Raw genomic sequence first — 26,832 nt, forward strand, 5'->3', positions numbered from 1 at the left:
TCAATTTACTAAATTTGTTTTAACATTTGTTCCCCATATTATTTATTTATTTTTAGTCCATATGTTTTACTCGTCAGTCAATAAGGTAGAAAAAAGGGGCATCAGACACAAGGTTTTCACAATTACACAGTCACATTGCTAAAGCTATGTCATTATACAATCATCTTCAAGAAACATGGCTACTGGAACACAGCTCTACATTCTCAGGCAGTTTCCTCCAGCCTCTGCATTACACCCTAACTAAAAAGGTGATATCTATATTACACATAGAGAGTAACCTCCAGAATTGACTCTGAAATCTCTCAGCCATTGACACTTTATTTTGTCTCATTTCGCTCTTTCTCCTTTTGGTTGAAAAGGTTTTCTCAATCCCTTGATGCTGAGTCCCAGCTCATTCTTGGATTTCTGTCCCACGTTGCCAGGAAGGTCCACACCCTTGGGAGTCATGTCCTATGTAGAGAAGGGGAGGGTAGTGAGTTTGCTTGTAGTGTTGGCTGAGAGAGAGAGGTAACAAAACCTCTGAGCAACAAAAGAGGTTCTCTTAGGTCTCATTTTAAGTAGGCTTAGCCTATCCTTTGTGGGGTTAAGTTTCATATGAACAAACCCCAAGATTGGCAATTCTGCCTATTACTTTGGTTTTCCTCACTGCTTGTGAGAATATCAAGAATTCTCCACTTGGGGAAGTTGAATTTTCCCCCTTTCTCACCATTCCCCCCAGGGGACTTTGCAAATACTTTTTTATTCACTGATCAAATCACTCTGGGATTTATCAGGGCATCACTCTGGACAAGCCTACAAAATCTCATGTCCTACTCAAGGCTCCATGCACCATAGTACTCAACTTTTTAAGCTGTCCACATAAGTTATATTAGGAAATGCACTAGTCAAACTATAAATTTTGTAACAAATAAACTTTTTTTTTGCTTTAGTCTCACACATAAGTTAATGTTTTAAAATATTGATTACCATCTATTTTCAACATCCTGCAGTATTGACATTACTTTGTTCTTCCTCATGCAAAAACATTTTTAAATTTGTACATTTATTCTTACATTCGGCTTCATTTAGTGTTCTAACATTATTGTATTACAGTTAGGTAGCATTGTGCTATCCTTTTCTGAACTTTTACAATCAGTTCTGTTGCACAATATGTATCCCTTCAGCTCCAATTATCCAATATCTACCTTATTTCTATCTCCTGATAATCTCTGTTACCAACAGAAATTTTCTAAGTTCATTCACTAATGTCAGTTCATATCAGTGAGACCATATAGTATTTGTCTTTTTGTTTCTAGCTAATCTCACTCAGCATAGTGTCCTTAAGGTCCATCCATGTTGTTACATACTTCATAACTTTATTCTGTCTTACTGCTGCATAATATTCCATTGTATGTCTATGCCACAGCTTGTTTAGTCATTCATCTGTTGATGGACATTTTGGCTATTTCCATCTCTTGGCAACTGTAAATAATGCTGCTATAAATATTGGTACGCAAGTGTCCATTTGTGTCCTTGCCCTCACATCCTCTGAGTAGATACCTAGCAGTGGTATTGCCAGGTCATATGGCAATTCTATATTTAGCTTCCTGAGGAACCCTCAAATTGCCTTCCACAGCAGTTGTACCATTTGATATTTCCCCAACAGTGGATAAGTGTGTCTCTTTCTCTGCGTCCTCTAGTGCTTGTTGTTTTCTGTTTTATTGAAAATGGCCATTCTGGTGGGTGTGAGATGATATCTCATTGTGGTTTTGATTTGCATTTCCCTAATAACCAGGGAAGTTGAGCATCACTTCATGTGTCTTTTGACCATTTGTAGTTCCTCTTCTAAGAAGTGTCTGTTCATATATTTTGCCAATTTTGTAATTGGGTTGTCTGTCTTTTTATTGTTAAGTTAAACAACCTCTTTATATATTCTGGATACTAGAACTTAATCTGATATATCGTTTCCAAATATTGTCTCCCATTGTGTAGGATGTCTTTTTACTTTCTTGATGAAGTTCTTTGATGCACAAAAGTATTTAATTTTGAGGAGTTTCCATTTATTTATTTATTTCTTCAATGCTCATGCTTTGGGTGTAAGGTCTAGGAAACTGCCTCCTATTAAATGATTTATAAGATATTTCCCTACATTTTCTTCTAAAAGTTTTATTGTCTTAGATCTAATGTTTAGGTCTTTAATCCATTTTGAGTTAATTTTTGTATAGTGTGTGAGATACGGATCCTCTTTCATTCTTTTGCATGTGGATATCCAGTTCTCTAGGCACCATTTATTGAAGAGACTGTTCTATCCCAGGTGAGTTAGCTTGACTGCTTTATCAAAGATCAATTGTTCATAGATGAGATGGTCTATATCTGAACACTCTATTCGATTCCATTGGTCTGTATATCTATCTTTATGCCAGTATCATGCTGTTTTGACCACTGTAGCTTCATAATACACCTTAAAATCAGGTAGCATGAGATCTCCAACTTCATTTTTCTTTCTCACGCTATTTGGGGCCTGCTGCCCTACCAGATAAATTTGGTTATTGATTTTTCTATTTCTGAAAAAATAAGTTTTTGGGATTTTAATTGATATTGCATTGACTCTGTAAATCAATTTAGGTAGAATTGACATCTTAACTATATTTAGTCTTCCAATCCATGAACACACATGCCCTTCCATTTATTTAGGTCTTCTATGATTTCCTTTAACATTTTTTTTTGTAGTTTTCTTTGTATAAGTCTTTTGTATCTTTAATTAAATTTATTCCTAAATGTTTTATTCTTTTTGTTGCCATTATAAATGGAACTTTTTTCTTGATTTCCCCCTCAGATTGTTCATTGCTAGTGTATAGAAACACTACAGATTTTTGAGTGTTGCTTTTGTAACCTGCCACTTTGCTGTACTCATTTATTAGTGCTAGTAGTTTTGCTGTGGATTTTTCGGGGTTTTCGACATATAGCATCATATCATCTGCAAACAGTGAGAGTTTTACTTCTTCCTTTCCAATTTTGACGTCTTGTATCTTTTTTTTTTTTTTTTGGCTTTTAACAAGAGGTAATTTAATGAGTTGCTAGTTTACAGTTCTAAGGCCGAGAAAATGTCCCAATTAAAACAAGTCTATAGAAATGTCCAATCAGAGGCATCCAGGGAAAGATACCTTGGTTCAAGATGGCTGATGAAGTTCAGGGTTTCTCTCTCAAGTGAGAAGGCACATGGCGAACACAGTCAAGGTTTCTCTCTCAGCTGGAAGGGCAAATGGCGACCACGGCATCCATCATCTGCTAGCTTTCTCTCCTGGCTTCCTATTTCATGAAGCTCCCCGGGAGGCAGCTTCCTTCTTCATCTCCAAAGGTCCGCTGGCTGGTGGACTCTCTGCTTGTAGTGTTGCTCGCTCTGAATCTCTCATTCTCCAAAATGTTTCCTCTTTTATAGGACTTCAGAAACTAATCAAGACCCACTCAAACGGGTGGAGACATGTCATCCCCTAATCCAGTTTAACAACAATTCTTTTTTTTTTTTTATTAATTAAAAAAAATTAACTAACACAACATTAGAAATCAATCCATTCTACATATGCAATCAGTAATTCTTAATATCATCACATAGGTGTATGGTCATCATTTCTCAGTACATATGCATCGATTTAGAGAAAGAAATAGCACGACAACAGAAAAAGAAATAAAGTGATAACACAGAGAAAACACAAATAAAAATAAAAAGTACAAAAATATATAAGAGAAAGAAAAAAAACAACAAAAAAAACTATAGATCAGATGCAGCTTCATTCAGCGTTCCAACATAATTACATTACAGTTAGGCAGTATTGTGCTGACCATTTTTTTTTTTTTTTTTTAGACATCATACCATTCTACATATGCAATCAGTAATTCTTAACATCATCACATAGATGCATGATCATCGTTTCTTAGTACATTTGCATCGGTTTAGAAGAACTAGCAGTATAACAGAAAAAAATATAGAATGTTAATATAGAGAAAAAAAATAAAAGTAATAATAATAAGAACAAAACAAACAAAACAAAACAAAACAAGAACCTATCGCTCGGATGCAGCTTCGTTCAGTATTTTAACATGATTACTTTACAATTAGGTATTATTGTGCTGTCCATTTTTGAGTTTTTGTATCTAGTCCTATTGCACAGTCTGTATTCCATCAGCTCCAATTACCCATTATCTTACCCTGTTCCTAACTCCTGCTGAACTCTGTTACCAATGACATATTCCAAGTTTATTCTCGAGTGTCGATTCATGTCATTGGGACCATACAGTATTTGTGTTTTAGTTTTTGGCTAGACTCACTCAGCATAATGTTCTCTAGGTCCATCCATGTTATTACATGCTTCATAAGTTTATCCTGCCTTAAAGCTGCATAATATTCCATCGTATGTATATACCACAGTTTGTTTAGCCACTTGTCTGTTGATGGACATTTTGGCTGTTTCCATCTCTTTGCAATTGTAAATAACGCTGCTATAAACATTGGTGTGCAAATGTCTGTTTGAGTTTTTGCCCTTAATTCCTTTGAGTAGATTCCCAGCAATGGTATTGCTGGGTCGTATGGCAATTCTATATTCAGCTTTTTGAGGAACCGCCAAACTGTTTTCCACAGTGGTTGCACCATTTGGCATTCCCACCAACAGTGGATAAGTGTGCCTCTTTCACCGCATCCTCTCCAGCACTTGTCATTTTCTGTTTTGTTGATAATGGCCATTCTGGTGGGTGTGAGATGATATCTCATTGTGGTTTTGATTTGCATTTCTCTAATGGCCAGGGACATTGAGCATCTCTTCATGTGTCTTTTGGCCATTTGTATTTCCTCCTCTGAGAGGTGTCTATTCAAGTCTTTTTCCCATTTTGTAATTGGGTTGGCTATCTTGTTGTTGTTGAGTTGAACAATCTCATTATAAATTCTGGATACTAGACCTTTATCTGATATGTCGTTTCCAAATATTGATTCCCATTGTGTAGGCTGTCTTTCTACTTTCTTGATGAAGTTCTTTGATGCACAAAAGTGTTTAATTTTGAGGAGTTCCCATTTGTTCATTTCCTTCTTCAGTGCTCTTGCTTTAGGTGTAAGGTCCATAAAATCGCCTCCAATTGTAAGATTCATAAGATATCTCCCGACATTTTCCTCTAACTGTTCTATGGTCTTAGACCTAATGTTTAGATCTTTGATCCATTTTGAGTTAACTTTTGTGTAGGGTGTGAGAGATGGGTCTTCTTTCATTCTTTTGCATATGGATATCCAGTTCTCTAGGCACCATTTATTGAAGAGACTGCTCTGTCCCAGGTGAGTTGGCTTGACTGCCTTATCAAAGATCAAATGTCCATAGATGAGAGGGTCTATATCTGAGCACTCTATTCGATTCCATTGGTCGATATATCTATCTTTATGCCAATACCATGCTGTTTTGACCACTGTGGCTTCATAATATGCCTTAAAGTCAGGCAGTGCAAGACCTCCAGCTTCGTTTTTTTTCCTCAAGATGTTTTTAGCAATTCGGGGCACCCTGCCCTTCCAGATAAATTTGCTTATTGGTTTTTCTATTTCTGAAAAATAAGTTGTTGGGATTTTGATTGGTATTGCATTGAATCTGTAAATCAATTTAGGTAGGATTGACATCTTAACTATATTTAGTCTTCCAATCCATGAACACGGTATGCCCTTCCATCTGTTTAGGTCTTCTGTGATTTCTTTTAGCAGTTTTTTGTAGTTTTCTTTATATAGGTTTTTTGTCTCTTTAGTTAAATTTATTCCTAGGTATTTTATTCTTTTAGTTGCAATTGTAAATGGGATTCGTTTCTTGATTTCCCCCTCTGCTTGTTCATTGCTAGTGTATAGAAATGCTACAGATTTTTGAATGTTGATCTTGTAACCTGCTACTTTGCTGTACTCATTTATTAGCTCTAGTAGTTTTGTTGTGGATTTTTCCGGGTTTTCGACGTATAGTATCATATCGTCTGCAAACAGTGATAGTTTTACTTCTTCCTTTCCAATTTTGATGCCTTGTATTTCTTTTTCTTGTCTAATTGCTCTGGCTAGAACCTCCAACACAATGTTGAATAATAGTGGTGATAGTGGACATCCTTGTCTTGTTCCTGATCTTAGGGGGAACGTTTTCAATTTTTCCCCATTGAGGATGATATTAGCTGTGGGTTTTTCATATATTCCCTCTATCATTTTAAGGAAGTTCCCTTGTATTCCTATCCTTTGAAGTGTTTTCAACAGGAAAGATGTTGAATCTTGTCAAATGCCTTCTCTGCATCAATTGAGATGATCATGTGATTTTTCTGCTTTGATTTGTTGATATGGTGTATTACATTAATTGATTTTCTTATGTTGAACCATCCTTGCATACCTGGGATGAATCCTACTTGGTCATGATGAATAATTCTTTTAATGTGTTGTTGGATACGATTTGCTAGAATTTTATTGAGGATTTTTGCATCTATATTCATTAGAGAGATCGGCCTGTAGTTTTCTTTTCTTGTAATATCTTTGCCTGGTTTTGGTATGAGGGTAATGTTGGCGTCATAGAATGAATTAGGTAGTTTTCCCTCCACTTCGATTTTTTTGAAGAGTTTGAGGAGAGTTGGTACTAATTCTTTCTGGAATGTTTGATAGAATTCACATGTGAAGCCGTCTGGTCCTGGACTTTTCTTTTTAGGAAGCTTTTGAATGACTGCTTCAATTTCTTTACTTGTGATTGGTTTGTTGAGGTCATCTATGTCTTCTTGAGTCAAAGTTGGTTGTTCATGTCTTTCCAGGAACCCGTCCATTTCCTCTAAATTGTTGTATTTATTAGCGTAAAGTTGTTCATAGTATCCTGTTATTACCTCCTTTATTTCTGTGAGGTCAGTAGTTATGTCTCCTCTTCCATTTCTGATCTTATTTATTTGCATCCTCTCTCTTCTTCTTTTTGTCAATCTTGCTAAGGGCCCATCAATCTTATTGATTTTCTCATAGAACCAACTTCTGGCCTTATTGATTTTCTCTATTGTTTTCATGTTCTCAATTTCATTTATTTGTGCTCTAATCTTTGTTATTTCTTTCCTTTTGCTTGCTTTGGGGTTAGCTTGCTGTTCTTTCTCCAGTTCTTCCAAATGGATAGTTAATTCCTGAATTTTTGCCTTTTCTTCTTTTCTGATATAGGCATTTAGAGTAATAAATTTCCCTCTTAGCACTGCCTTTGCTGCGTCCCATAAGTTTTGATATGTTGTGTTTTCATTTTCATTCGCCTCGAGGTATTTGCTAATTTCTCTAGCAATTTCTTCTTTGACCCACTCGTTGTTTAGGAGTGTGTTGTTGAGCCTCCACGTATTTGTGAATTTTCTGGCACTCTGCCTATTATTGATTTCCAACATCATTCCTTTATGGTCCGAGAAAGTGTTGTGTAAGATTTCAATCTTTTTAAATTTGTTAAGACTTGCTTTGTGACCCAACATATGGTCTATCTTTGAGAATGATCCATGAGCACTTGAGAAAAAGGTGTATCCTGCTGTTGTGGGATGTAATGTCCTATAAATGTCTATTAAGTCTAGTTCATTTATAGTAATATTCAGATTCTCTATTTCTTTGTTGATCCTCTGTCTAGATGTTCTGTCCATTGATGAGAGTGGTGAGTTGAAGTCTCCAACTATTATGGTATATGAGTCTATTTCCCTTTTCAGTGTTTGCAGTATATTCCTCACGTATTTTGGGGCATTCTGATTCGGTGCGTAAATATTTATGATTTTTATGTCTTCTTGTTTAATTGTTCCTTTTATTAATATATAGTGTCCTTCTTTGTCTCTTTTAACTGTTTTACATTTGAAGTCTAATTTGTTGGATATTAGTATAGCCACTCCTGCTCTTTTCTGGTTGTTATTTGCATGAAATATCTTTTCCCAACCTTTCACTTTCAACCTATGTTTATCTTTGGGTCTAAGATGTGTTTCCTGTAGACAGCATATGGAAGGATCCTGTTTTTTAATCCATTCTGCCAGTCTATGTCTTTTGATTGGGGAATTCAGTCCATTAACATTTAGTGTTACTACTGTTTGGATAATATTTTCCTCTAACATTTTGCCTTTTGTATTATATATATCATATCTGATTTTCCTTCTTTCTACACTCTTTTCCATATCTCTCTCTTCTGTCTTTTTGTATCTGACTCTAGTGCTCCCTTTAGTATTTCTTGCAGAGCTGGTCTCTTGGTCACAAATTCTTTCAGTGACTTTTTGTCTGAGAATGTTTTAATTTCTCCCTCATTTTTGAAGGATAATTTTGCTGGATATAGGAGTCTTGGGTGGCAGTTTTTCTCTTTTAGTATTTTAAATATATCATCCCACTCTCTTCTAGCTTCCATGGTTTCTGCTGAGAAATCTACACATAGTCTTATTGGGTTTCCCTTGTATGTAATGGATTGTTTTTCTCTTGCTGCTTTCAAGATCTTCTCTTTCTCTTTGACCTCTGACATTCTAACTAGTAAGTGTCTTGGAGAACGCCTATTTGGGTCTAATCTCTTTGGGGTGCGCTGCACTTCTTGGATCTGTAATTTTAGGTCTTTCATAAGAGTTGGGAAATTTTCAGTGATAATTTCTTCCATTAGTTTTTCTCCTCCTTTTCCCTTCTCTTCTCCTTCTGGGACACCCACAACACGTATATTTGTGCGGTTCATATTGTCCTTGAGTTCCCTGATACCCTGTTCAAATTTTTCCATTCTTTTCCCTATAGTTTCTGTTTCTTTTTGGAATTCAGATGTTCCATCCTCCAAATCACTAATTCTATCTTCTGTCTCTTTAAATCTATCATTGTAGCTATCCATTATTTTTTCTATGTTTGCTGCTTTATCCTTCACTTCCATAAGTTCTGCGATTTGTTTTTTCAGTTTTTCTATTTCTTCTTTATGTTCAGCCCATGTCCTCTTCATGTCCTCCCTCAATTTATCGATTTCATTTTTGAAGAGGTTTTCCATTTCTGTTCGTATATTCAGCATTAGTTGTCTCAGCTCTTGTGTCTCATTTGAGCTATTGGTTTGTTCCTTTGACTGAGCCATATTCTCAATCTTTTGAGCGTGGACAGTTATCTTCTGCTGCTGGCGTCTGGGCATTTATTCAGATTTCTCTTGGTGTTGGACCCAGCAAGGTTGTAATATTTTTCTGTGAAATCTCTGGGATCTGTTTTTCTTATCTTGCCCAGTATGTGGCGCATGTGGCACACGTTTGTCTCAAGTGTTTGGAATGGGTCTCCCCCAGTCACCGATCTCCGTGGCCTGGGGATTTCGGATCCAATTCTCTCCATTGGTTCAGGGGCCGCGCGTGGTGGGGGCGTCAGCTGCCGCGGCTTGAGGGGACCCTGTGGCTGGTTGCGGGCCGCAGCGGGCCTGGGGGATTCCCCACCGGACCAGGAAGCCTCCCGTGGGGGGGGGCTACTGCTGCTTGGATAGCCCTCCTATCCGAGACTCGTATCCGCGGACTCGAAGCAGAGACTCGAAGCCGCCCGCAGAAGAGGGGTGCCGCCTGCCTCGGCTTGGGAAACTTGCTTCTCCAATACTCTCAGCCGGCCCAGAAAGGAGGGAGGGAGTAGCTTGGACCACCGCAGCTGCCTCTGATCGGGAAATCATGCGCCGCTCAGGGGTCTCACCGCAGCCGAGTCTCCCAGTCAGTCTAGCCAGCCCAGGCTTTGGATAGCCCTCTGATCTGAGATTCGTAGCCGCGGACTCAAAGCCGAGACTCGAAGCCGCCCGCAGAAGAAGGGTGCCTCCTGCCTCGGCTTGGGAAACTTGCTTCTCCGATACTCTCAGCCGGCCCGGGAAGGAGGGAGGGATTAGCTCGGACCGCCGCAGCTGCGGCTGCTCGGCAAATCACGCGCTGCTCGGGGGTCTCGCCGCAGCCAAGAGTCACAGTCAGACTTGCCAGCCCAGACTTTGTATAGCCCTCTGATCCGAGACTCGTAGCTGCGGACTCGAAGCCGAGACTCGAAGCCGCCCGCAAAAGTGTGGCGCCGGCCGCCTTGGCTGGGAAGCTTGTCTCTCCGAGTCTCTCAGCCAGCCTGGGAAGGAGGGAGGGATTAGCTCGGACCGCCGCAGCTGCGGCTGCTTGGGGGTCTCGCCGCCGCCAAGTCTCGCAATCAGACTTGCCAGCCCAGACTTTGGATAGCCCTCTGATGCGAGACTCGTAGTCGCAGACTCGAAGCCGAGACTCAAAGCCGCCCGCAAAAGTGTGGCGACGGCCGCCTTGGCTGGGAAGCTTGTCTCTCCGCGTCCCTCAGCCAGCCCGGGAAGGAGGGAGGGATTAGCTCGGACCGCTGCAGCTGCGGCTGCTCGGGAAATCGCCCGCCGCTCGGGGATCTCACTCACCGCAGCCGAGTTTCGCAGTCAAACTAACCAGCCCAGACTGGGTTACGCTGTGTGTCCATTCCCTGCTGTAGCCCCGGGAGCTGTTCTGTACTGTTTCTGTTCACCTATTAGTTGATTTGGAGTCGGAGGAACTAAGACGCATGTACCTTACTAAGACTCCATCTTGGATCTCCCTCTCTTGTATCTTTTTTTGTTGTTGTTGTCTAATTGCTCTGGCTAGAACTTCCAACACAATATTGAATAACAATGGTGATAGTGTACATCCTTGTTTTGTCCCTTCTCTTAGGGGGAAAGTTTTCAGTTTTTCCCCATTGAGGATGATGTTAGCTGTGGGTTTTTTGTATATTCCTTTTATCATGTTGAGGAAGTTCCCTTCTATTCCTATCCTTTGAAGTGTTTTCAACAGGAAAGGATGTTGAATTTTGTCAAATGACTTTTCTGCATCAATCAAGATGATCATGTGGTTTTTCTGTGAGGTCAGTAGTTATGTCTCCTCTTCCATTTCTGATCTTATTTATTTGCATCCTCTCTCTTCTTCTTTTTGTCAATCTTGCTAAGTGTCCATCAATCTTATTGATTTTCTCATAGAACCAACTTCTGGTTTTGTTGATTTTCTCAATCATTTTCATGTTCTCAATTTCATTTATTTCTGCTCTAATCTTCCTTATTTCTTTCCTTTTGTTTGCTTTGGGGTTAGTTTGCTGTTCTTTCTCTAGTTCTTCCAAGTACACAGTTAATTCCTTGATTTTTGTGCTTTCCTCCTTCTTGATATAGGTATTTAGAGCAATAAATTTCCCTCTTAACACTGCCTTTGCTGCATCCCATAAATTTTAATATGTTGTGTTTTCATTTTCATTTGCCTCTAGATATTTACTGATTTGTCCTGCAATTTCTTCCTTGACCCACTGGTTGTTTAAGAATGTGTCCCATAAGTTCTGTAATTTGTCTTTTCAGACTTTCAATTTCTTCTTTTTGTTCATTCCTTGCCTTCCTTATATCCTCCCGCAATTCATTGATTTGATTTTTGATGAGGTTTTCTATGTCTGTTTGAACATTTTGAATTAATTGTTTCAACTTCTGTTTCTCATTTGAATTGTTGGTTTGTTCCTTTGACTGGGTCATGCCTTCAATTTTCTTAGTATGAGTCATTTTTTTGCTGGTGTCTAGGCATTTAATTACCTTAATTAGTTTATTCTGGAGTTTGTTTTATACTTTATTTTACCTAGGATTTTCTTGCTGGGTGACTTCTTAATCAATTCCCTGACTTAAGATAGTTTATAGACCCAGAGGCCCTCTACCTAGATGGAAAGGCTAGGTACCCTTGGGAAAGGAACATTTTACACTACCCAAAATTTACACTGTTAACTTCCCCCCAGGTTTCCCAAGGAGACCTATGGCCTTTTACCAGGGTGACTGGACACTCAGGAAAAGGAAATGATCAGATATTTCAGGGATTATTGGACTCTGAAAGAAAGGAGGTGGCACATAGGACCTGTAGATACACAAAACAACATACCAACTTAAGCTCCTTATTGGCAAACCCGAGGAACAGGGTCCTGTTCTTAAAAGGATTTTTCTTTTTCTTTTTTGTGGCTGTGTTTCTATGTCTTGACTACGCTTTGGATACAGCTGCAAGGCTTCTCAGGCTCCAACTGCCCCAGGCATAGGCAGAATTAAGTTTGTTTGAGTATCTGGAGGCTGTGCCTTCCCCAGGAGAGGGGTGTGGCCAGCTCAGTTGGATTCCCTCCCTCAAGGAATTCAGACCCCAGGATCTGGAAAAGTGAAGCAATTAAAGCCAACCTACAACCTCTCCTCTGTATCAACCAGGCCACCAGCAGGGAGAGTCTGCTGAAGTTAAAGGTACCATCAGTTTATGCTGGTAGGACCTGCAGGCAGACAAGCACCACACATGGGGCAGGATAGGAAAAACACAGAGTCTAGAGGCTTCATGGGAAAGGCTTTCAACCTGCTGGGTCTCACCCTCCGGGAAAACTGAGGCAGGTGACTCTTTCCTCCTGAGAGGAGGCCAGTTTGGTCTGGGAAAATCTGGCTGATATAACTAAGTAGACCCTCCTAAGGCGGTGGGGGTTGGGTGGGGAGGAGGCACCATACAGGCAGGTCAAGAAAAAAAGGAAAGAGGCCATTACTCTGTTTTTGTAATTCAAGTTAGATTTCTGTTTACTTGACCTAGAACTCTTCTGCTTCTATGGTTCAAACAAGAATTTAGTAGACTGCCCATGTGCTGTACTTCTAGGTACCCCCATGATCTACTAGCCAATGCCACAAGTCTCTGCAAGTCAAATTATTTTTAACTGCTGCTTTGAGTCTGCTGTTCCTTATGGTGGCCACACCCACTTTGTCTATGTTGATTAACTGTCACCACCTGGCTTCTGCCAACTGGGGTCTGATCACTTTCATTGTGTTTAAGGATTCCAGCTCAGTGATAGCAGCTCCCACAATAATATCTGACTTACAATGAATGGCAACTACAGAGTTCTTTGAGGATTATGGAGCTAATCTCATGAATTTATTCCTCAAGATTCTGGTGAAAAATGTGTCCTTTGTGTTCATATACTCCAGGGTGTATAAACAGGTCTTCCATGATAAATCCACTCTAACATTCCAATCTCTCTAAGTCTCTGGACCCCCTTATCTACATTATACCAAGGCAGTTCTGGTATTTTGACTGCAGGTAGTGTTGGTCACATTTCGAGCCAAGTTTCAGCCAATCATCCAGATAAGTTGTTAATCCCCTCAAGCTACAATATTGAATGCAGAATCTCTGCTGAGTGGACCCATATCAATAAATTCTGCTTGATCCAACTTTATATTCCTTCCACCATTATCTCACACCCTTAATATCCATTCCCACACATATTCCCCTCATTTCTGACTATAAATATTGGAAAACTCCTGTAGTCCTTTTGGAGTATAGCTTACATCCTCATAGGTCACACTTTGTACCTCACGTTTTGAGGCTTTTGGGACTTCAGTCTAGCTATAGGTCTTGAAGAAAACAGGGGTGGTGGGGGTGGGTCATGAAAACAAATGGAAGTGTCTTTTAAACCAATTACCTCAGAGAATTCCATTGTGGTTTCATCTGGTGAAACAGGATTAGTCACTCCAGACAGAGGAGTGAGAGTTGTTTCCCCAGGGGAAGTGGTTACAGGGTTAGCAGGCAATGAAGGGTTAATCTCATTAGGGGACGGTAGATGACAGATTCCTCTGAGGAGAGACTGGACATTGGGAAAATCTTTCCTCAATGCAAGCTGGAGGTCAGGAAGCTCTTTCCTCAGGGCAGTCCATTGCAGGTCTATTTAGCAAAAGCTCAACAGACTCCAGGGATCAGCAGATCACATTTCCCCATCATCATCATTATTAAGCCACGCATCACCAAACCACTCATTTCCAATCAATCACTTAGTTTAACAGCAGACACCCTGCAAGGTTGAGATTTTAGTTTACATTGTAAATCTACTCACAGAATGAGATTTGTGTCTGGTTTTCAGAGATCTCAAGTCTGTGACCACAGGAAGTGAGTTTCTTTTAGGGCACATAAGGAAACATTTTTTTTTTTTTTTTTTTTTTAAGGAAAGACAGAGAGAAAGAAGGAAGGATAGAAGGAAGGAAGGAAGGAAGAAAGGGAAACATCTTTTAAACATTTTCTTGTTTTATTGTATTTTGTTTTTCCGTTTTTTGTTACATGGGCTGGGGCCGGGAATCGAACCGAGGTCCTCCGGCATAGCAGGCAAGCACCTTGCCCGCTGAGCCACCGCGGCCCGCCCATAAGGAAACATTTTAAGGTACAAATTTGAAGCCTTCAGCTCATCCTTTTCCCTTAGCTGTAAAATGCGTGGAAATGTGTGCAGATATTAATATTATTCATTTTTTGAGACAGGTTATGTTCATGTTCGTGTTAGGCTCAGGGTTAGGTTCAGGGTTAAGGTTTGGCAAGCATTAGTGGTTGGTTGTGGGTTAGAGTTCGGCTTAGGCTAGGGTTAGGATTTGGATTCTGCTTCGGGTGTGAGTAAGATTGGTGAGGAGCTTGGCGTAGGTTTGTGTCGGTCGTTGGTTTGGAGGTCATTATACATTTATGGGGAGTGCTAGTCTCAGGTTTAGGTTAGGTTAAGGATAGTGTTCTCTGAAGAAAGTACTTTCAGTCCACCAAGCGTGAGCAAGTGAATGGATCGAATCACTCCCTTAGCTTTCAACACAGTATTAGGTAAGGGATTTGCATAGCAATTGTTGAGTTTTATGTGAAAATACTTTATTTCACTCAAGAGGTATATCCAAATGAATGAAGCCAGAATGTCGCTCAGTTCTACAAAGCCATTCAAAGAATTTCTCAGCAAGAAGACGGTGAGATACTTTCGACAATGCCGTTTTAACCTCAAAGAAGTATCATCACGTGTGGCCCAGGTCCATTTCTCAGTTTCTGAAACCAATGATGTGAAGTCTAGCTTAGTGTCAGGGTTAGGGTTAGGGTTAGAGTAAGGGTTGGTGTTAGGGTTATGTTTTGACTTGCCTTTGGGTACAGGGTCAGTATAAAGCTGAGGGTTGTACTTAGGGTTGGTGTTGTGTTTGGTGTTAAGGTTCTGGCTAGGGTTCGTGGTAGGGTTGGGTCTAGGTTTAGGGTTAGGGTTAGGGTTAGGGTTGGGATTTGGTTGAATTTTAGGGCTGCAGTTTGGTGTAGGTTTGGTATAGACTTGAGGGTTGGGTTTAGGGTGGTGTGGGGGTTGTAATTAGGGTTTGGTCTAGGGATGGTGGTAGAGTTGAGGCTAAGGTTTGGGTTAGGTTAAGGGTTAGGGTTGGTGTTAGGGTTAAATTTAGGCATGTGCTTGGGTGTAGGGTTGCTGTCAATTTGAGGGTTGACTTTAGGGTTGGTGTTGGTGTTGGGGTTAGGCTTTGGGTTTGGGTTGGAGGTATATTAGGTTCTAGGGTCACACTTAGGTTTCCCAGTAGAGTTCATGTGAAAGTGTGGGTTGAAGTCAGGAATGGAACTGGTCTGCACCCGTTGATACTTCTTTGAGGTTAAAATGGCATTGTCAAAAGTATCTCACCATCTTCTTGCTGAGAAATTCTGTGAACAGGTTTGTAGAACTGAGCGACATTCTGGCTCCATTCATTTGGATACACCTCTTGCGTGAAAACAAGTATTTTCACTGAAAACTCAACAATTGCTATGAAAATCCTTACCTATTACTGTGTTGAAAGCCAAGGGAGTGATTCACTCCATTCACTTGCTCACGCTTGGTGGACTGAAAGTACTTTCCTCAGGGAACACTATCCTTAACCTAACCTAACCTGAGACTAGCACTCCCCATAAATGTACAATGACCTCCAAACCAACGACCGACACAAACCTACGCCAAGCTCCTCACCAATCTTACTCACACCTGAAGCAGAATCCAAATCCTAACCCTAGCCTAAGCCGATCTCTAACCCACACCAACCATGAATGCTTGACGAACCTTAACCCTGAACCTAACCCTGAGCCTAACACAAACATGAACATAACCTCTCTCAACAACCAAGTAATATTAATATCTGCACACTTTTCCACACATTTTTCCCAGAAAACACCACAGAAAAATAACCCCCCAGGTCCATTTCACAGTTTCTGAAACCAATGATGTGAAGTCTAGCACAGTGTCATGGTTAGGGTTAGGGTTAGGGTTAGGGTTAGAGCAAGGGTTGGTGTTAGGCTTACATTTTGCTGTGCTTTTGGGTGCAGGGTTGGCATAAAGCTGAGGGTGATGCTTAGGGTTGGCATTGGGTTTGCTGTAAGGGTTCTGGATAGGGTTCGTGGTTGGGATGGGTCTAGGTTCAGGGTTATGGTTAGGGTTAGGGTTAGGCTTAGTGTTGGTGATAGTGTGAAGTTTAGGGCTGCAGTTTGGTGTAGGTTTGGTGTAAATTTGAGGGTTGGGTTTAGGGTTGGTGTGGAGGATGCAGTTAGGGTTTGGGCTAGGGTGGGTGGTCGGGTTGGGGCTAGGGTTCGGGTTAGGTTAAGGGTTAGGGTTAGGGTTAGGGTTGGTGTTAGGGTTCAGTTTAGGTATGTGCTTGGGAGTAGGGATGCTCTCAATTTGAGGGTTGACTTTCGGGTTGGTATTGGGATTGTGGTTAGTTTTCAGGTTTGGGTTGGAAATAAAGTAGGTTCTAGGGTCAGGGATGGGTTTAGGGAAAGATTTCTGTGAGGGTTTGGGTTGAAGTCAGGCATTGGATCGATTTTTGGCCTGGCTTTGGAGGTTGGGATTTGTGCTGGTAAGGGTTTGTCGGTGTTTTGGTTTGTGTTTGTGTTTGTGGCAGCGTTAGCATCAGCCTTAAATTAAGTGAAAGTAAGGGTCCTCTGAAATATTGCAGTTTTGGTAAAAAAAAAAAAAATCTTATGCCAGTGAAAGAAATCAGGATGATACTAAGTTTTCCAAATATGTTAAGGCAATGGTTTCCATTGCTGTAGGTGAGTGCTCCACAGAAATGCCATTTTTCTCTGACGAAATTGCTTGGAAGGGAATGTAGCTGGTAAGTCAACAAGCTCTGAAACACATGTACAGACTGGTCCCCTATTTTAATGGGTAGCATTAGGTTGCAGTGGTGTTTTCCATGAAAATGCGTGGAAAAGTGTGCAGATATTAACATTACTCGGTTTTTGAGGCAGGTTATGTTCATGTTCGTGTTAGGCTCAGGGTTAGGTTCAAGGTTAAGGTTCGGCAAGCATTAGTGGTTGGTTGTGGGTTAGAGTTTGGCTTAGGCTAGGGTTAGGATTTGGATTCTGCTTTGGGTGTGAGTAAGATTGGCGAGGAGCTTGGCATAGGTTTGTATCGGTCGTTGGTTTGGAGGTCATTGTACATTTACGGGGAGTGCTAGACTCAGGTTAGGTTAGGTTAAGGATAGTGTTCCCTGAAGAAAATACTTTCAGTCCACAAAGCACGAGCAAGTGAATGGATCAAATGACTCCCTTAGCTTTCAACACAGTATTAGGTAAGGGATTTGCATAGCAATTGTTGAGTTTTCTGTGAAAATGCTCGTTTTCACGCAAGAGGTGTATCCAAATGAATGGAGCCAGATTGTTGCTCAGTTCTAAAAACCCGGTCACAGAATTTTGCAAGAAGAAGAAGGTGAGATACTTTCGACAATGTCATTTTAACTTAAAAGAAGTATTGTCGCATGTGGACCAGGTCTATTTTGCAGTTTCTGAAACCAATGATGTGAAGTCTAGCTCAGTGTCAGGGTTAGGGTTAGGCTTAGGGTAAGAGCAAGGGTTGGTGTTAAGGTCACATTTCGCCCTGTATTTGGGTGCAGGGTCGGTATAAATCTGAGGGTTGTGCTTAGGGTTGGCATTGGGTTTGCTGTTATGGTTCTTGCTAGGATTCATGGTTGTGTTAGGTCTAGGTTCAAGGTTAGGGTTAGGGTTATTCTTAGACTTAATGTTGGTGTTAGTGTTAAGTTTAGGGCCACGGTTTAGTGTAGTGTTGGTAAAAAGTCGAGGGCTGTGTTTAGAGTTGCCATTAGACCTGGGGTAAGTTTTTGGGGTGAGGGTTGGTGGCAGCGTTAGGGCTAGGGATAGGTTTAGGGGTTAGTGTTAGGGTTTGGGTTGGGGTTGGGATTAGGGTGAAATTTAAGGGTGTGGTTTGGTATAGGTTTGGTATAAATTTGAGGGTTGGGTTTAGGGTTGGTGTGGGGGTAGCGGTTAGGGTTTGAGCTAGGGTGGGTGGTAAGGTTAGGGCTAGGGTTTGGGTTAGGTTAAGGGTTAGGGTTAGGGCTAAGGTTGGTGTTAGGGTTCAGTTTAGGCGTTTGCTTGGGTGTAGGGTTGCTGTCAATTTGAGGGTTGACTTTCGGTTTGGTGCTGGGGTTGGGGTTAGGTTTCAGGTTTGGGTTGGAAATAAGGTTGTTTCTAGGGTCAGGGTTAGGTTTAGGGAAAGATTTCGTGTGAGGGTTTGGGTTGAAGTCAGGAATCAAGTTGATTTTCTGACTGGCTTTGGAGGTTGGGATTTGTGCTGGTATGGGTTCGTCGGTGTTTCGGTTTCTGTTTGTATTGTGGCCACATTAGCGTCAGACTTAAGTTAAGTGAAAGTGAGGGTCCTCTGAAATATTGCATTTTTAGTTAAAAAAATCTTACACCAGTGAATGGAACCAGGATGATACTAAGTTTTCCAAACATGTTAAGGCAATGGTTTCCATTTCTGTAGGTGAGTGCTCTGCAAAAATGCCATTTTTCTCTGACAAAATTGCTTGACAGGGAATGTAGCTGGTAAGTCAATGAGCTCTGAAACACATGTACAGACTGGTCCCCTATTTTAGTGGGTAGCATTAGTTTGCAGTATTGTTTTCCGTGAAAAATGTGTGGAAATGTGTGTAGATATTAAAATTACTCGGTTTTTGAGACAGGTTATGTTCATGTTCGTGTTAGGCTCAGGGTTAGGTTCAGGGTTATGTTTTGGCAAGCACTAGTGGTTGGTTTTGGGTTAGAGTTTGGCTTAGGTTAAGGTTAGGATTTGAATTCTGCTTCGGGTGTGAGTAAGACTGATGAGGAGCTTGGCGTAGGTTTGTGTCAGTCATTGGTTTGGAGGTTGTTGTACATTTATGGGGAGTGCTAGTCTCAGGTTAGGTTAGGTTAAGGATAGTGTTCCAAGAAGAAAGTACTTTCAGTCCACAAAGCATGAGCAAGTGAATGGATCGAATCACTCTCTTAGCTTTCAACACAGTATTAGGTAAAGGATTTTCATAGCAATTGTTGAGTTTTCTGTGAAAATGCTCGTTTTCACGCAAGAGGTGTATCCAAATGAATGGAGCCAGAATGTCGCTCAGTTCTACAAAGCCGTTCAAAGAATTTCTCAGCAAGAAGACAGTGAGATACTTTTGACAATGCCATTTTAACCTAAATGAACTATCGTTGCGTGTGGACCAGGTCCATATCACAGTTTCTGAAACCAATGATGTGAAGTCTAGCTCAGTGTCATGGTTAGGGTTAGGGTTAGGGTTAGAGCAAGGGTTGGGGTTAGTGTTATGTTTCACCCTGCATTTGTGTGCAGGGTCATTATAAATCTGAGGGTTGTGCTTAAGGTTGGCATTGGGTTTGCTGTTAGGGTTGTGTCTAGGGTTTGTGGTTGGATTGGGTCTAAGTTCAGGTTTAGGGTTAGGGTTAAGGTTAGGCTTAGTGTTGGTGTTAGTGTGAAGTTTAGGGCTGTGGTTTGGTGTAGTGTTGGTAAAAGTCGAGGGTTCTGTTTTAGAGTTGGCATTGGACTTGGGGTCAGATTTCAGGTGAGGATTGGTGGTAGGGTTAGGGCTAGGGTTAGGGTTAGGGGTTAGAGTTAGGGTTTAGATTAGGATTGGGATTAGGGTGAAGTTTAGGGTTTCAGTTTGGTGTAGGTTTGGTATAAATTTGAGGGTTGGGTTTAGGGTTGGTGTGGTGGTTGCGGTTAGGGTTTGGGCTAGGGTTCGTGGTAGGGTTGGGGCATGGATTCAGGTTAGGTTAAGAATGAGGTTTAGGGTTAGAGTTGGTGTTAGGGTTCAGTTTAGGCATGTGCTTGGGTGCAGGGTAGCTGTCAATTTGAGGGTTGACTTTAGGGTTGGTGTTGAGGTTGGTGTTAGGTTTCTGGTTTGGGTTGGAGGTAAGGTTGGGTCTATGGTTAGGGTTAGGTTTAGGGTTAGATTTCGTGTGAGGGTTTGGTTGAAGTCAGGCATCGGGTCGATTTTCAGACTGGGTTTGGAGGTTGGGATTTGTGCCGGTATGGGTTCATCAGTGTTTCAATTTGTGTTTGTGTTTGTGGCCGTGTTAGCATCAGACTTAAGTTAAGTGAAAGTGAGGGTCCTCTGAAATATTGCAGCTTTGGTAAAAAAATCTTACGCCAGTAAATGGAACTAGGATGATACTAAGGTTTCCAAACATGTTTAGGTAATGGTTTCCATTGCTGTAGGTTACTGATCCACAGAAATACCATTTTTCTCTGACAAAATTTCTTGAAAGGGAATGTAGCTGGTAATTCAGTGAGCTCTCAAAACACATGTACAGACTGGTCCCCTATTTTAGTGGGCAGCATTAGTTTGCAGCGTTGTTTTCCGTGAAAAATGCATTGAAAAGTGTGCAGATATTAACATTACTCGGTTTTTGAGACAGGTTATGTTCGTGTTCATGTTAGGCTCAGGGTAGATTCAGGATTAAGGTTCGGCAAACATTAGTGGTTGATTGTGGGTTGGAGTTTGGCTCAGGCTAGGGCTAGGATTTGGATTCTACTTAGAGTGTAAGCAAGATTGGTGAGAAGCTTTGCATAGGTTTGTGTTGGTCGTTGGTTTGGAGGTCATTGTACAGTTACAGTGAATGCTAGTCTCAGGTTAGGTTCGGTTAAGGATAGTGTTCCCTGAAGAAATTACTTTCAATCAACAAAGCGTGAGCAAGTGAATGGATCGAATCACTCCCTTAGCTTTCAACACAGTATTAGGTAAGGGATTTGCATAGCAATTGTTGAGTTTTCTGTGAAAATGCTCGTTTTCACGCAAGAGGTGTATCCAAATGAATGGAGCCAGAATGGTGCTCAGTTCTACAAACCCGTTCACAGAATTTCGCAGCAAGAAGATGGTGAGATACGTTCGATGATGCCATTGTAATTTAAAAGAAGTATCGCTCGTGTGGACCAGGTCAATTGTGCAGTTTCTGAAACCAATTATGTGAAGTCTAGCTCAGTGTCAGGGTTAGGGTTAGGGTTAAAGTAAGGGTTGGTGTTAAGGTTACTTTTCTCCCTGCGTTTGGGTTCAGGGTTGGTATAAATCTGAGGGTTGTGCTTACGGTTAGCGTTGGGTTTGCTGTTAGGGTTCTGGCTAGGGTTCGTGGTTGGGTTGGGTCTAGGTTCAGGGTTAAATTTAGGGTTAGTGTTAGGCTTAGTGTTGGTGTTAGTGTGAAGTTTAGGGCCACGTTTGGTGTAGTGTTGTTAAAAAGTCGAGAGTTGTGCTTAAAGTTGAATTGAACTTGGAGTTAGTTTTCAGGTGAGGGCTAGTGGTAGGGTTAGGGCTAAGGTTAGGGTTAGGGGTTAGGGTTAGGGTTTGGGCTAGGGTTGGGATTAGGGTGAAGTCAGGCATCGGGTCGATTTTCAGACTGGGTTTGGAGGTTGGGATTTGTGCTGGCATGGATTCGTTGGTGTTTCAATTTCTGTTTGTGTTTGTGGACGCATTAGCATCAGACTTAAATTAAGTGAAAGTGAGGGTCCTCTGAAATATTGCAGTTCTGGTAAAAAACAGTCTTATGCCAGTGAATGTAACCTGGATGATGCTAAGTTTTCCGAACATGTTTAGGTAATGGTTTCCATTGCTGTAGGTGAGTACTCCTCAGAAATGCCATTTTTCTCCGACAAAATTGCTTGAAAGGGAATGGAGCTGGTAGGTCAATGAGTTCTCTAAACACATGTACAGACTGGTCCCCTATTTTAGTGGGTAGCATTAGTTTGCTGTGGTGTTTTCCATGAAAAATGCATGAAATTGTGTGCAGATATTAATATTACTCGGTTTTTGAGACAGGTTTTGTTCATGTTCGTGTTAGGCTCAGGGTTAGGTTCAGGGTTAAGGTTCTGCAAGCATTAGTGGTTGGTTGTGGGTTAGAGTTCGGCTTAGGTTAGGGGTAGGATTTGGATTCTGCTTCAGGTATGAGTAAGATTGGTGAGGAGCTAGTGTAGGTTTGTGTTGGTCATTGTACATTTACGGGGAGTGCTCGACTCAGGTTAGGTGAGGTGAAGGATAGTGTTCCCTCTAAGAAGTAGTTTCAGTCCACAAAGCGTGAGCAAGTGAATGGATCAAATTACTCCCTTAGCTTTCAGCACAGTATTAGGTAAGGGATTTGCGTAGCAATTGTTGAGTTTTCTGTGAAAATGCTCATTTTCAAGCAAGAGGTGTATCCAAATGAATGGAGCCAGAATGTCGCTTAGTTCTACAAACCGCTTCACAGAATTTCTCAGCAAGAAGAAGGTGAGATAAGTTCGACAATGCTGTTTTAACCTAAATGAAGCATCGTCACATGTGGACCAGGTCCATTTCACAGTTTCTGAAATCAATTATGTGAAGTCTATCTCAGTGTCAGGGCTAGGGTTAGGGTTAGGGTTAGATTAAGGGTTAGTGTTAGGGTTACGTTTCACCCTTTGTTTGGTGCAGGGTAGGTATAAAGCTGAGGGTTGTGCTTAGGATTGGCATTGGGTTTGGTGTTAGGTTCTGGCTAGGGTTCATGGTCAGGTTGGGTCTAGGTTTAGGGATAGGGTCAGTGCTAGTGTTAGGCTTAGTGTTGGTGTTAGGGTGGAATTCAAAGCTGCAGTTTGATGTAGGGTTGGTAAGAAGTCGAGGGTTATGTTTAGGGTTGGCACAGGACTTGGGTAAGTTTTCAGGTGAGGGTCAGTGGTAGAGTTAGGTCTAGGGTTAGGGTTAGGGTTTAGGGTTAGTGTTTGGGTTAAGGTTGGGATTAAGGTGAAGTTTACGGCTGCGGTTTGATGTAAGTTTGGTATAATTTGAGGGTTGGGTTTAGGGTTGGTGTGGGGGTTGCAGTTAGGGTTTGGTCTAGGGTTGGTAGTAGGGTTGGTGTAAGATTCGGGTTAGGTTAAGGGTTAGGGTTAGTATTAGGGTTGTTGTTATGTTTCAGTTTAGGTGTGTGCTTGGGTGTAGGGTTGTTGTCAATTTGAGGGTTGACTTTAGGGTTGGTGTTGGGGTTGGGATTAGGTTCGGGTTTGGGTTGGAGGTAAGGTTGGGTCTAGGGTTAGGGTTAGGTTTAGGGTTAGATTTCGTGTAAGGGTTTGGTTTGAAGTCAGGCATCGGGTTGATTTTTGGACCGGGTTTGGAGGTTGGGATTTGTGCTGGTATGGGTTCTTCGGTGTTTCGGTTTCTGTTTGTGTTTGTGGCTACGTTAGCATCAGACTTAAGTTAAATGAATGTGAGGGTCCTCTGAAATATTGCAGTTTTGGTAAAAAAAATCTTATGCCAATGAATGGAACTAGGATGACAGTAAGTTTTCCAAACATGTTTAGATAATGGTTTCCATTGCTGTAGGTGAGTGCTCTGCAGAAATGCCATTTCTCTCTGACAAAATTGCTTGAAAAGGAATGGAGCTGGTAAGTCAATGAGCTCTCAGAACACATGTACAGAATGGTCTCCTATTTTAGTGGGTAGCATTAGTTCGCAGTGGTCTTTTCCGTGAAAAATGCATGGCAATATGTGCAGATGTTAATATTACTCGGTTTTTGAGAGAGGTTATGTTCATGTTCATGTTAGGTTCAGGGTTAGGTTCAAGGTTAAGGTTCGGCAAGCATTAGTGGTTTGCTGGGGGTTAGAGTTCAGCTTAGGCTAGGTTTAGGATTTGGAATCTGCTTAGGGAGTCATTAAGATTGGTGAGAAGCTTGGCATAGGTTTGTGTCAGTCGTTGGTTTGGAGGTCATTGTACGTTTACGGGGAGTGGTAGTGTCAGGTTTAGGTTAGTTTAAGGATAGTGTTCCCTGAAGAAAGTACTTTCAGTGTACAAAGTCCATGCAAGTGAATGGATCTAATCACTTCCTTAACTTTCAAAACAGTATTAGGTAAGGGATTTGCATAGTAACTGTTGAGTTTTCTGTGAAAATGCTAGTTTTCACGCAAGACGTATATCCAAATGAATGGAGCCAGAATGTTGCTCAGTTCTACAAACCCCTTCATTGAATTCTGCAGCAATAAGAAGGCGAGATACGTTCGACAATGCCATTTTAACCTAAAAGAAGTATCGTCGCGTGTGGACCAGGTCCATATCACAGTTTCTGAACCCAATGATGTGAATTCTAGCTCAGTGTCAGCGTTAGGGTTAGGGTTTGGTTAGGGTTAGATTAATGGTTGGTGTTAGTGTTATGTTTCGCCTTGCGTTTGGGTGCAGGGTCGGATTGTGCTAAGGGTTGGCGTTGGGTTTGGTGTTAGGGTTCTGGCTAGAGTTCATGGTACGGTTGCATCTAGGTTTAAGGTTAGGGTTAAGGTTAGGGTAAGGCTTAGTGTTGTTTTTAGGGTAAAGTTTATGTCTGTGGTTTGGTGTAGGGTTGGGAAAAATTGGAGGGTTATGTTTAGGGTTGGCATTGGACTTGAGGTTAGTTTTCAGGTGAGGGTACATGGTAGGGTTAGGGTTAAGGTTTGGGTTAGGGGTTAGGGTTTGGGTTAGGGTTGGGATTAGGGTGAAGTTTAGGGCTGCAGTTTGATGTAAGTTTGGTATAAATTTGAGGGTTGGGTTTAGGGTTGGTGTGGGGTTGTGGTTAGGGTTTGGGCTAGGGTTGGTGGTTGGGTTGGTATAAGATTTGGGTTATGTTAAGGGTAAGGGTTAGGGTTAGGGTTGGTGTAAGGGTTCAGTTTAGGCGTGTGCTTGGGTGTAGGGTTGTTGTCAATTTGAAGTTTGACTTTAGGGTTGGTGTTGTGGTTGGGGTTAGGTTTTGGGTTTGGGTTGGAGGTACAGTTGGGTCTAGGGTTAGGGTTAGGTTTAGCGTTAGATTTCCTGTGTGCATTTAGGTTGAAGTCAGGCATTGGGTCGATTTTCAGACCGGGTTTGGAGGTTGGGATTTGTGCTGGTATGCGTTCATTGATGTTTTGGTTTCTGTTTGTGCTTGTAGCAGTGTTAGTGTCAGACTTAAGTTAAGTGAAAGTGAGGGTCCTCTGAAATATTGCAGTTTTGGTAAAAAAAATCTCATGCCCGTGAATGGAAGCAGGATGATACTAAGGTTTCCAAACATGTTCAGGTAATGGTTTCCATTGCTGTAGGTGAGTGCTCTGCAGAAATGCCATTTTTCTCCGACAAAGTTGCTTGAAAGGGAATGGATCTGGTAAGTCAACGAGCTCTGAAAACACATGTACAGACTGGTCCCCTATTTTAGTGCATAGCATTAGTTTGCTGTAGTGTTTTCCATGAAAAATATGTTGAAATGTGTGCAGATATTAATATTACTCGGTTTTTGAGACAGGTTATGTTCATGTTCGTGTTAGGCTCAGGGTTAGGTTCAGGGTTAAGGTTCGGCAAGCATTAGTGGTTGGTCGTGGGTTAGAGTTCAGCTTAGGCCAGGGTTAGGATTTGGATTCTGCTTAGGGTGTGGGTAAGATTGGTGAGAATCCTGGCATAGGTTTCTGTTGGTCATTGGTTCGGAGGTCTTTGTACATTTACGTTGTACAACCAGCCAACATCTCTATACTTTATTCCATAAAACTCCATTAAGGTCTCAAGAACACTTTCACCCAGAGCCTTGCCTTGTATAAGCATACAATCGGCATAATCTAACGGTGACAATTAGAGTATCTCTTTTACTAACTCACCCCATGAGTGTCAGTGCCATCTTGATTATTGGAAACAGAGTAATAAGTACCTGTGAGCCTAGTCAGAGTAGAAAAGTAACTGTAAAAACCCATTTTTAAGATTCTATTTCTCAAGAACTACCCAGAATACCACACTGTGTTTGGGTTCTCTGGAGAAACAGAACCAAGAGGAGATATCTGTAAATATGAGATTTATAAAGATGTCTCATCCAACTGTCGGAATGGAAAAGTCCAAAATCCATAGGGCAGGCTGTGAAGCTAGCAGCTCCAATGAATGATTTGGATGAACTCCACAGGAGAGACTTGCTGGTTGAAAAACCAGTGAAGAGTGCCCCTTCTTCCTTAAAAGCCCTCAACTTATAATCGCATTGTTGGGAGACATGCCTTAGTTGATTGTAGATGTAATTAGCCACAGATGCAATTAATTGACTGATGATTTAACACACCAGTCTTCAGATTTATCAACCAGTCATGAAATATCCTTTCAGCAAGGGTCAGGCCAGTGCTTGCCTGACAAGACAACTGGGCATAATCAGTTGGCCAAGCTGACACCAGGACCCAACCATCACAAATGTCTTTCTATCTGTTTAGGTCATTTTTAATTTCTTTTAACAATTTTTTTTTTTTTTTTTTGTATTTTCTGTGTACAAGTCCTTCACATTCCTGGTCAGGCTTTTTCCTAGATGCCTGATTCTTTTAGTCATTATGGTGAATGGAATCTTTTCCTTAATCGTCTCTTCAGATAGGTCACTGCTTGTGTATAGAAACATTACTGATTTTTGAACATTAACTTTGATAATTTTATTTGCTCAAGTAGCTTTGTCATAGATTTCGCAGGATTTTCTAAGTATAAGATCATGAAATCCTCAAATAATGAAAGCTTTACTTCTTCCTTTCCTATTTGGATGCCTTTTACTTCTTTCTCCTGTCTAATCACTCCAGCTAGGACTTTCAGTACAGTGTTTAATAGTAGTGTTTGACAATAGGCATCCTTGTCTCATATCCGTTCTTAGGGGGAATGTTTTAAGTCTCTCACCATTAAATATGATTCTGGCTATGTTTTTTTTCCCCATATTTGCCCTTTATGATATTGAGAATGCTTCCTTTGATTCCTACCTTTTGAAGTGCTTTTATCAGGAAAGGATGCTGGATTTTGTCAAATGCTTTCTTAGCATGAAGTGATATGATCATGTGATTTTTACTTTCAATT

This window comes from Tamandua tetradactyla, chromosome 7 (genome assembly GCF_023851605.1).
Source record: "Tamandua tetradactyla isolate mTamTet1 chromosome 7, mTamTet1.pri, whole genome shotgun sequence".
NCBI lineage: Eukaryota > Metazoa > Chordata > Mammalia > Pilosa > Myrmecophagidae > Tamandua > Tamandua tetradactyla.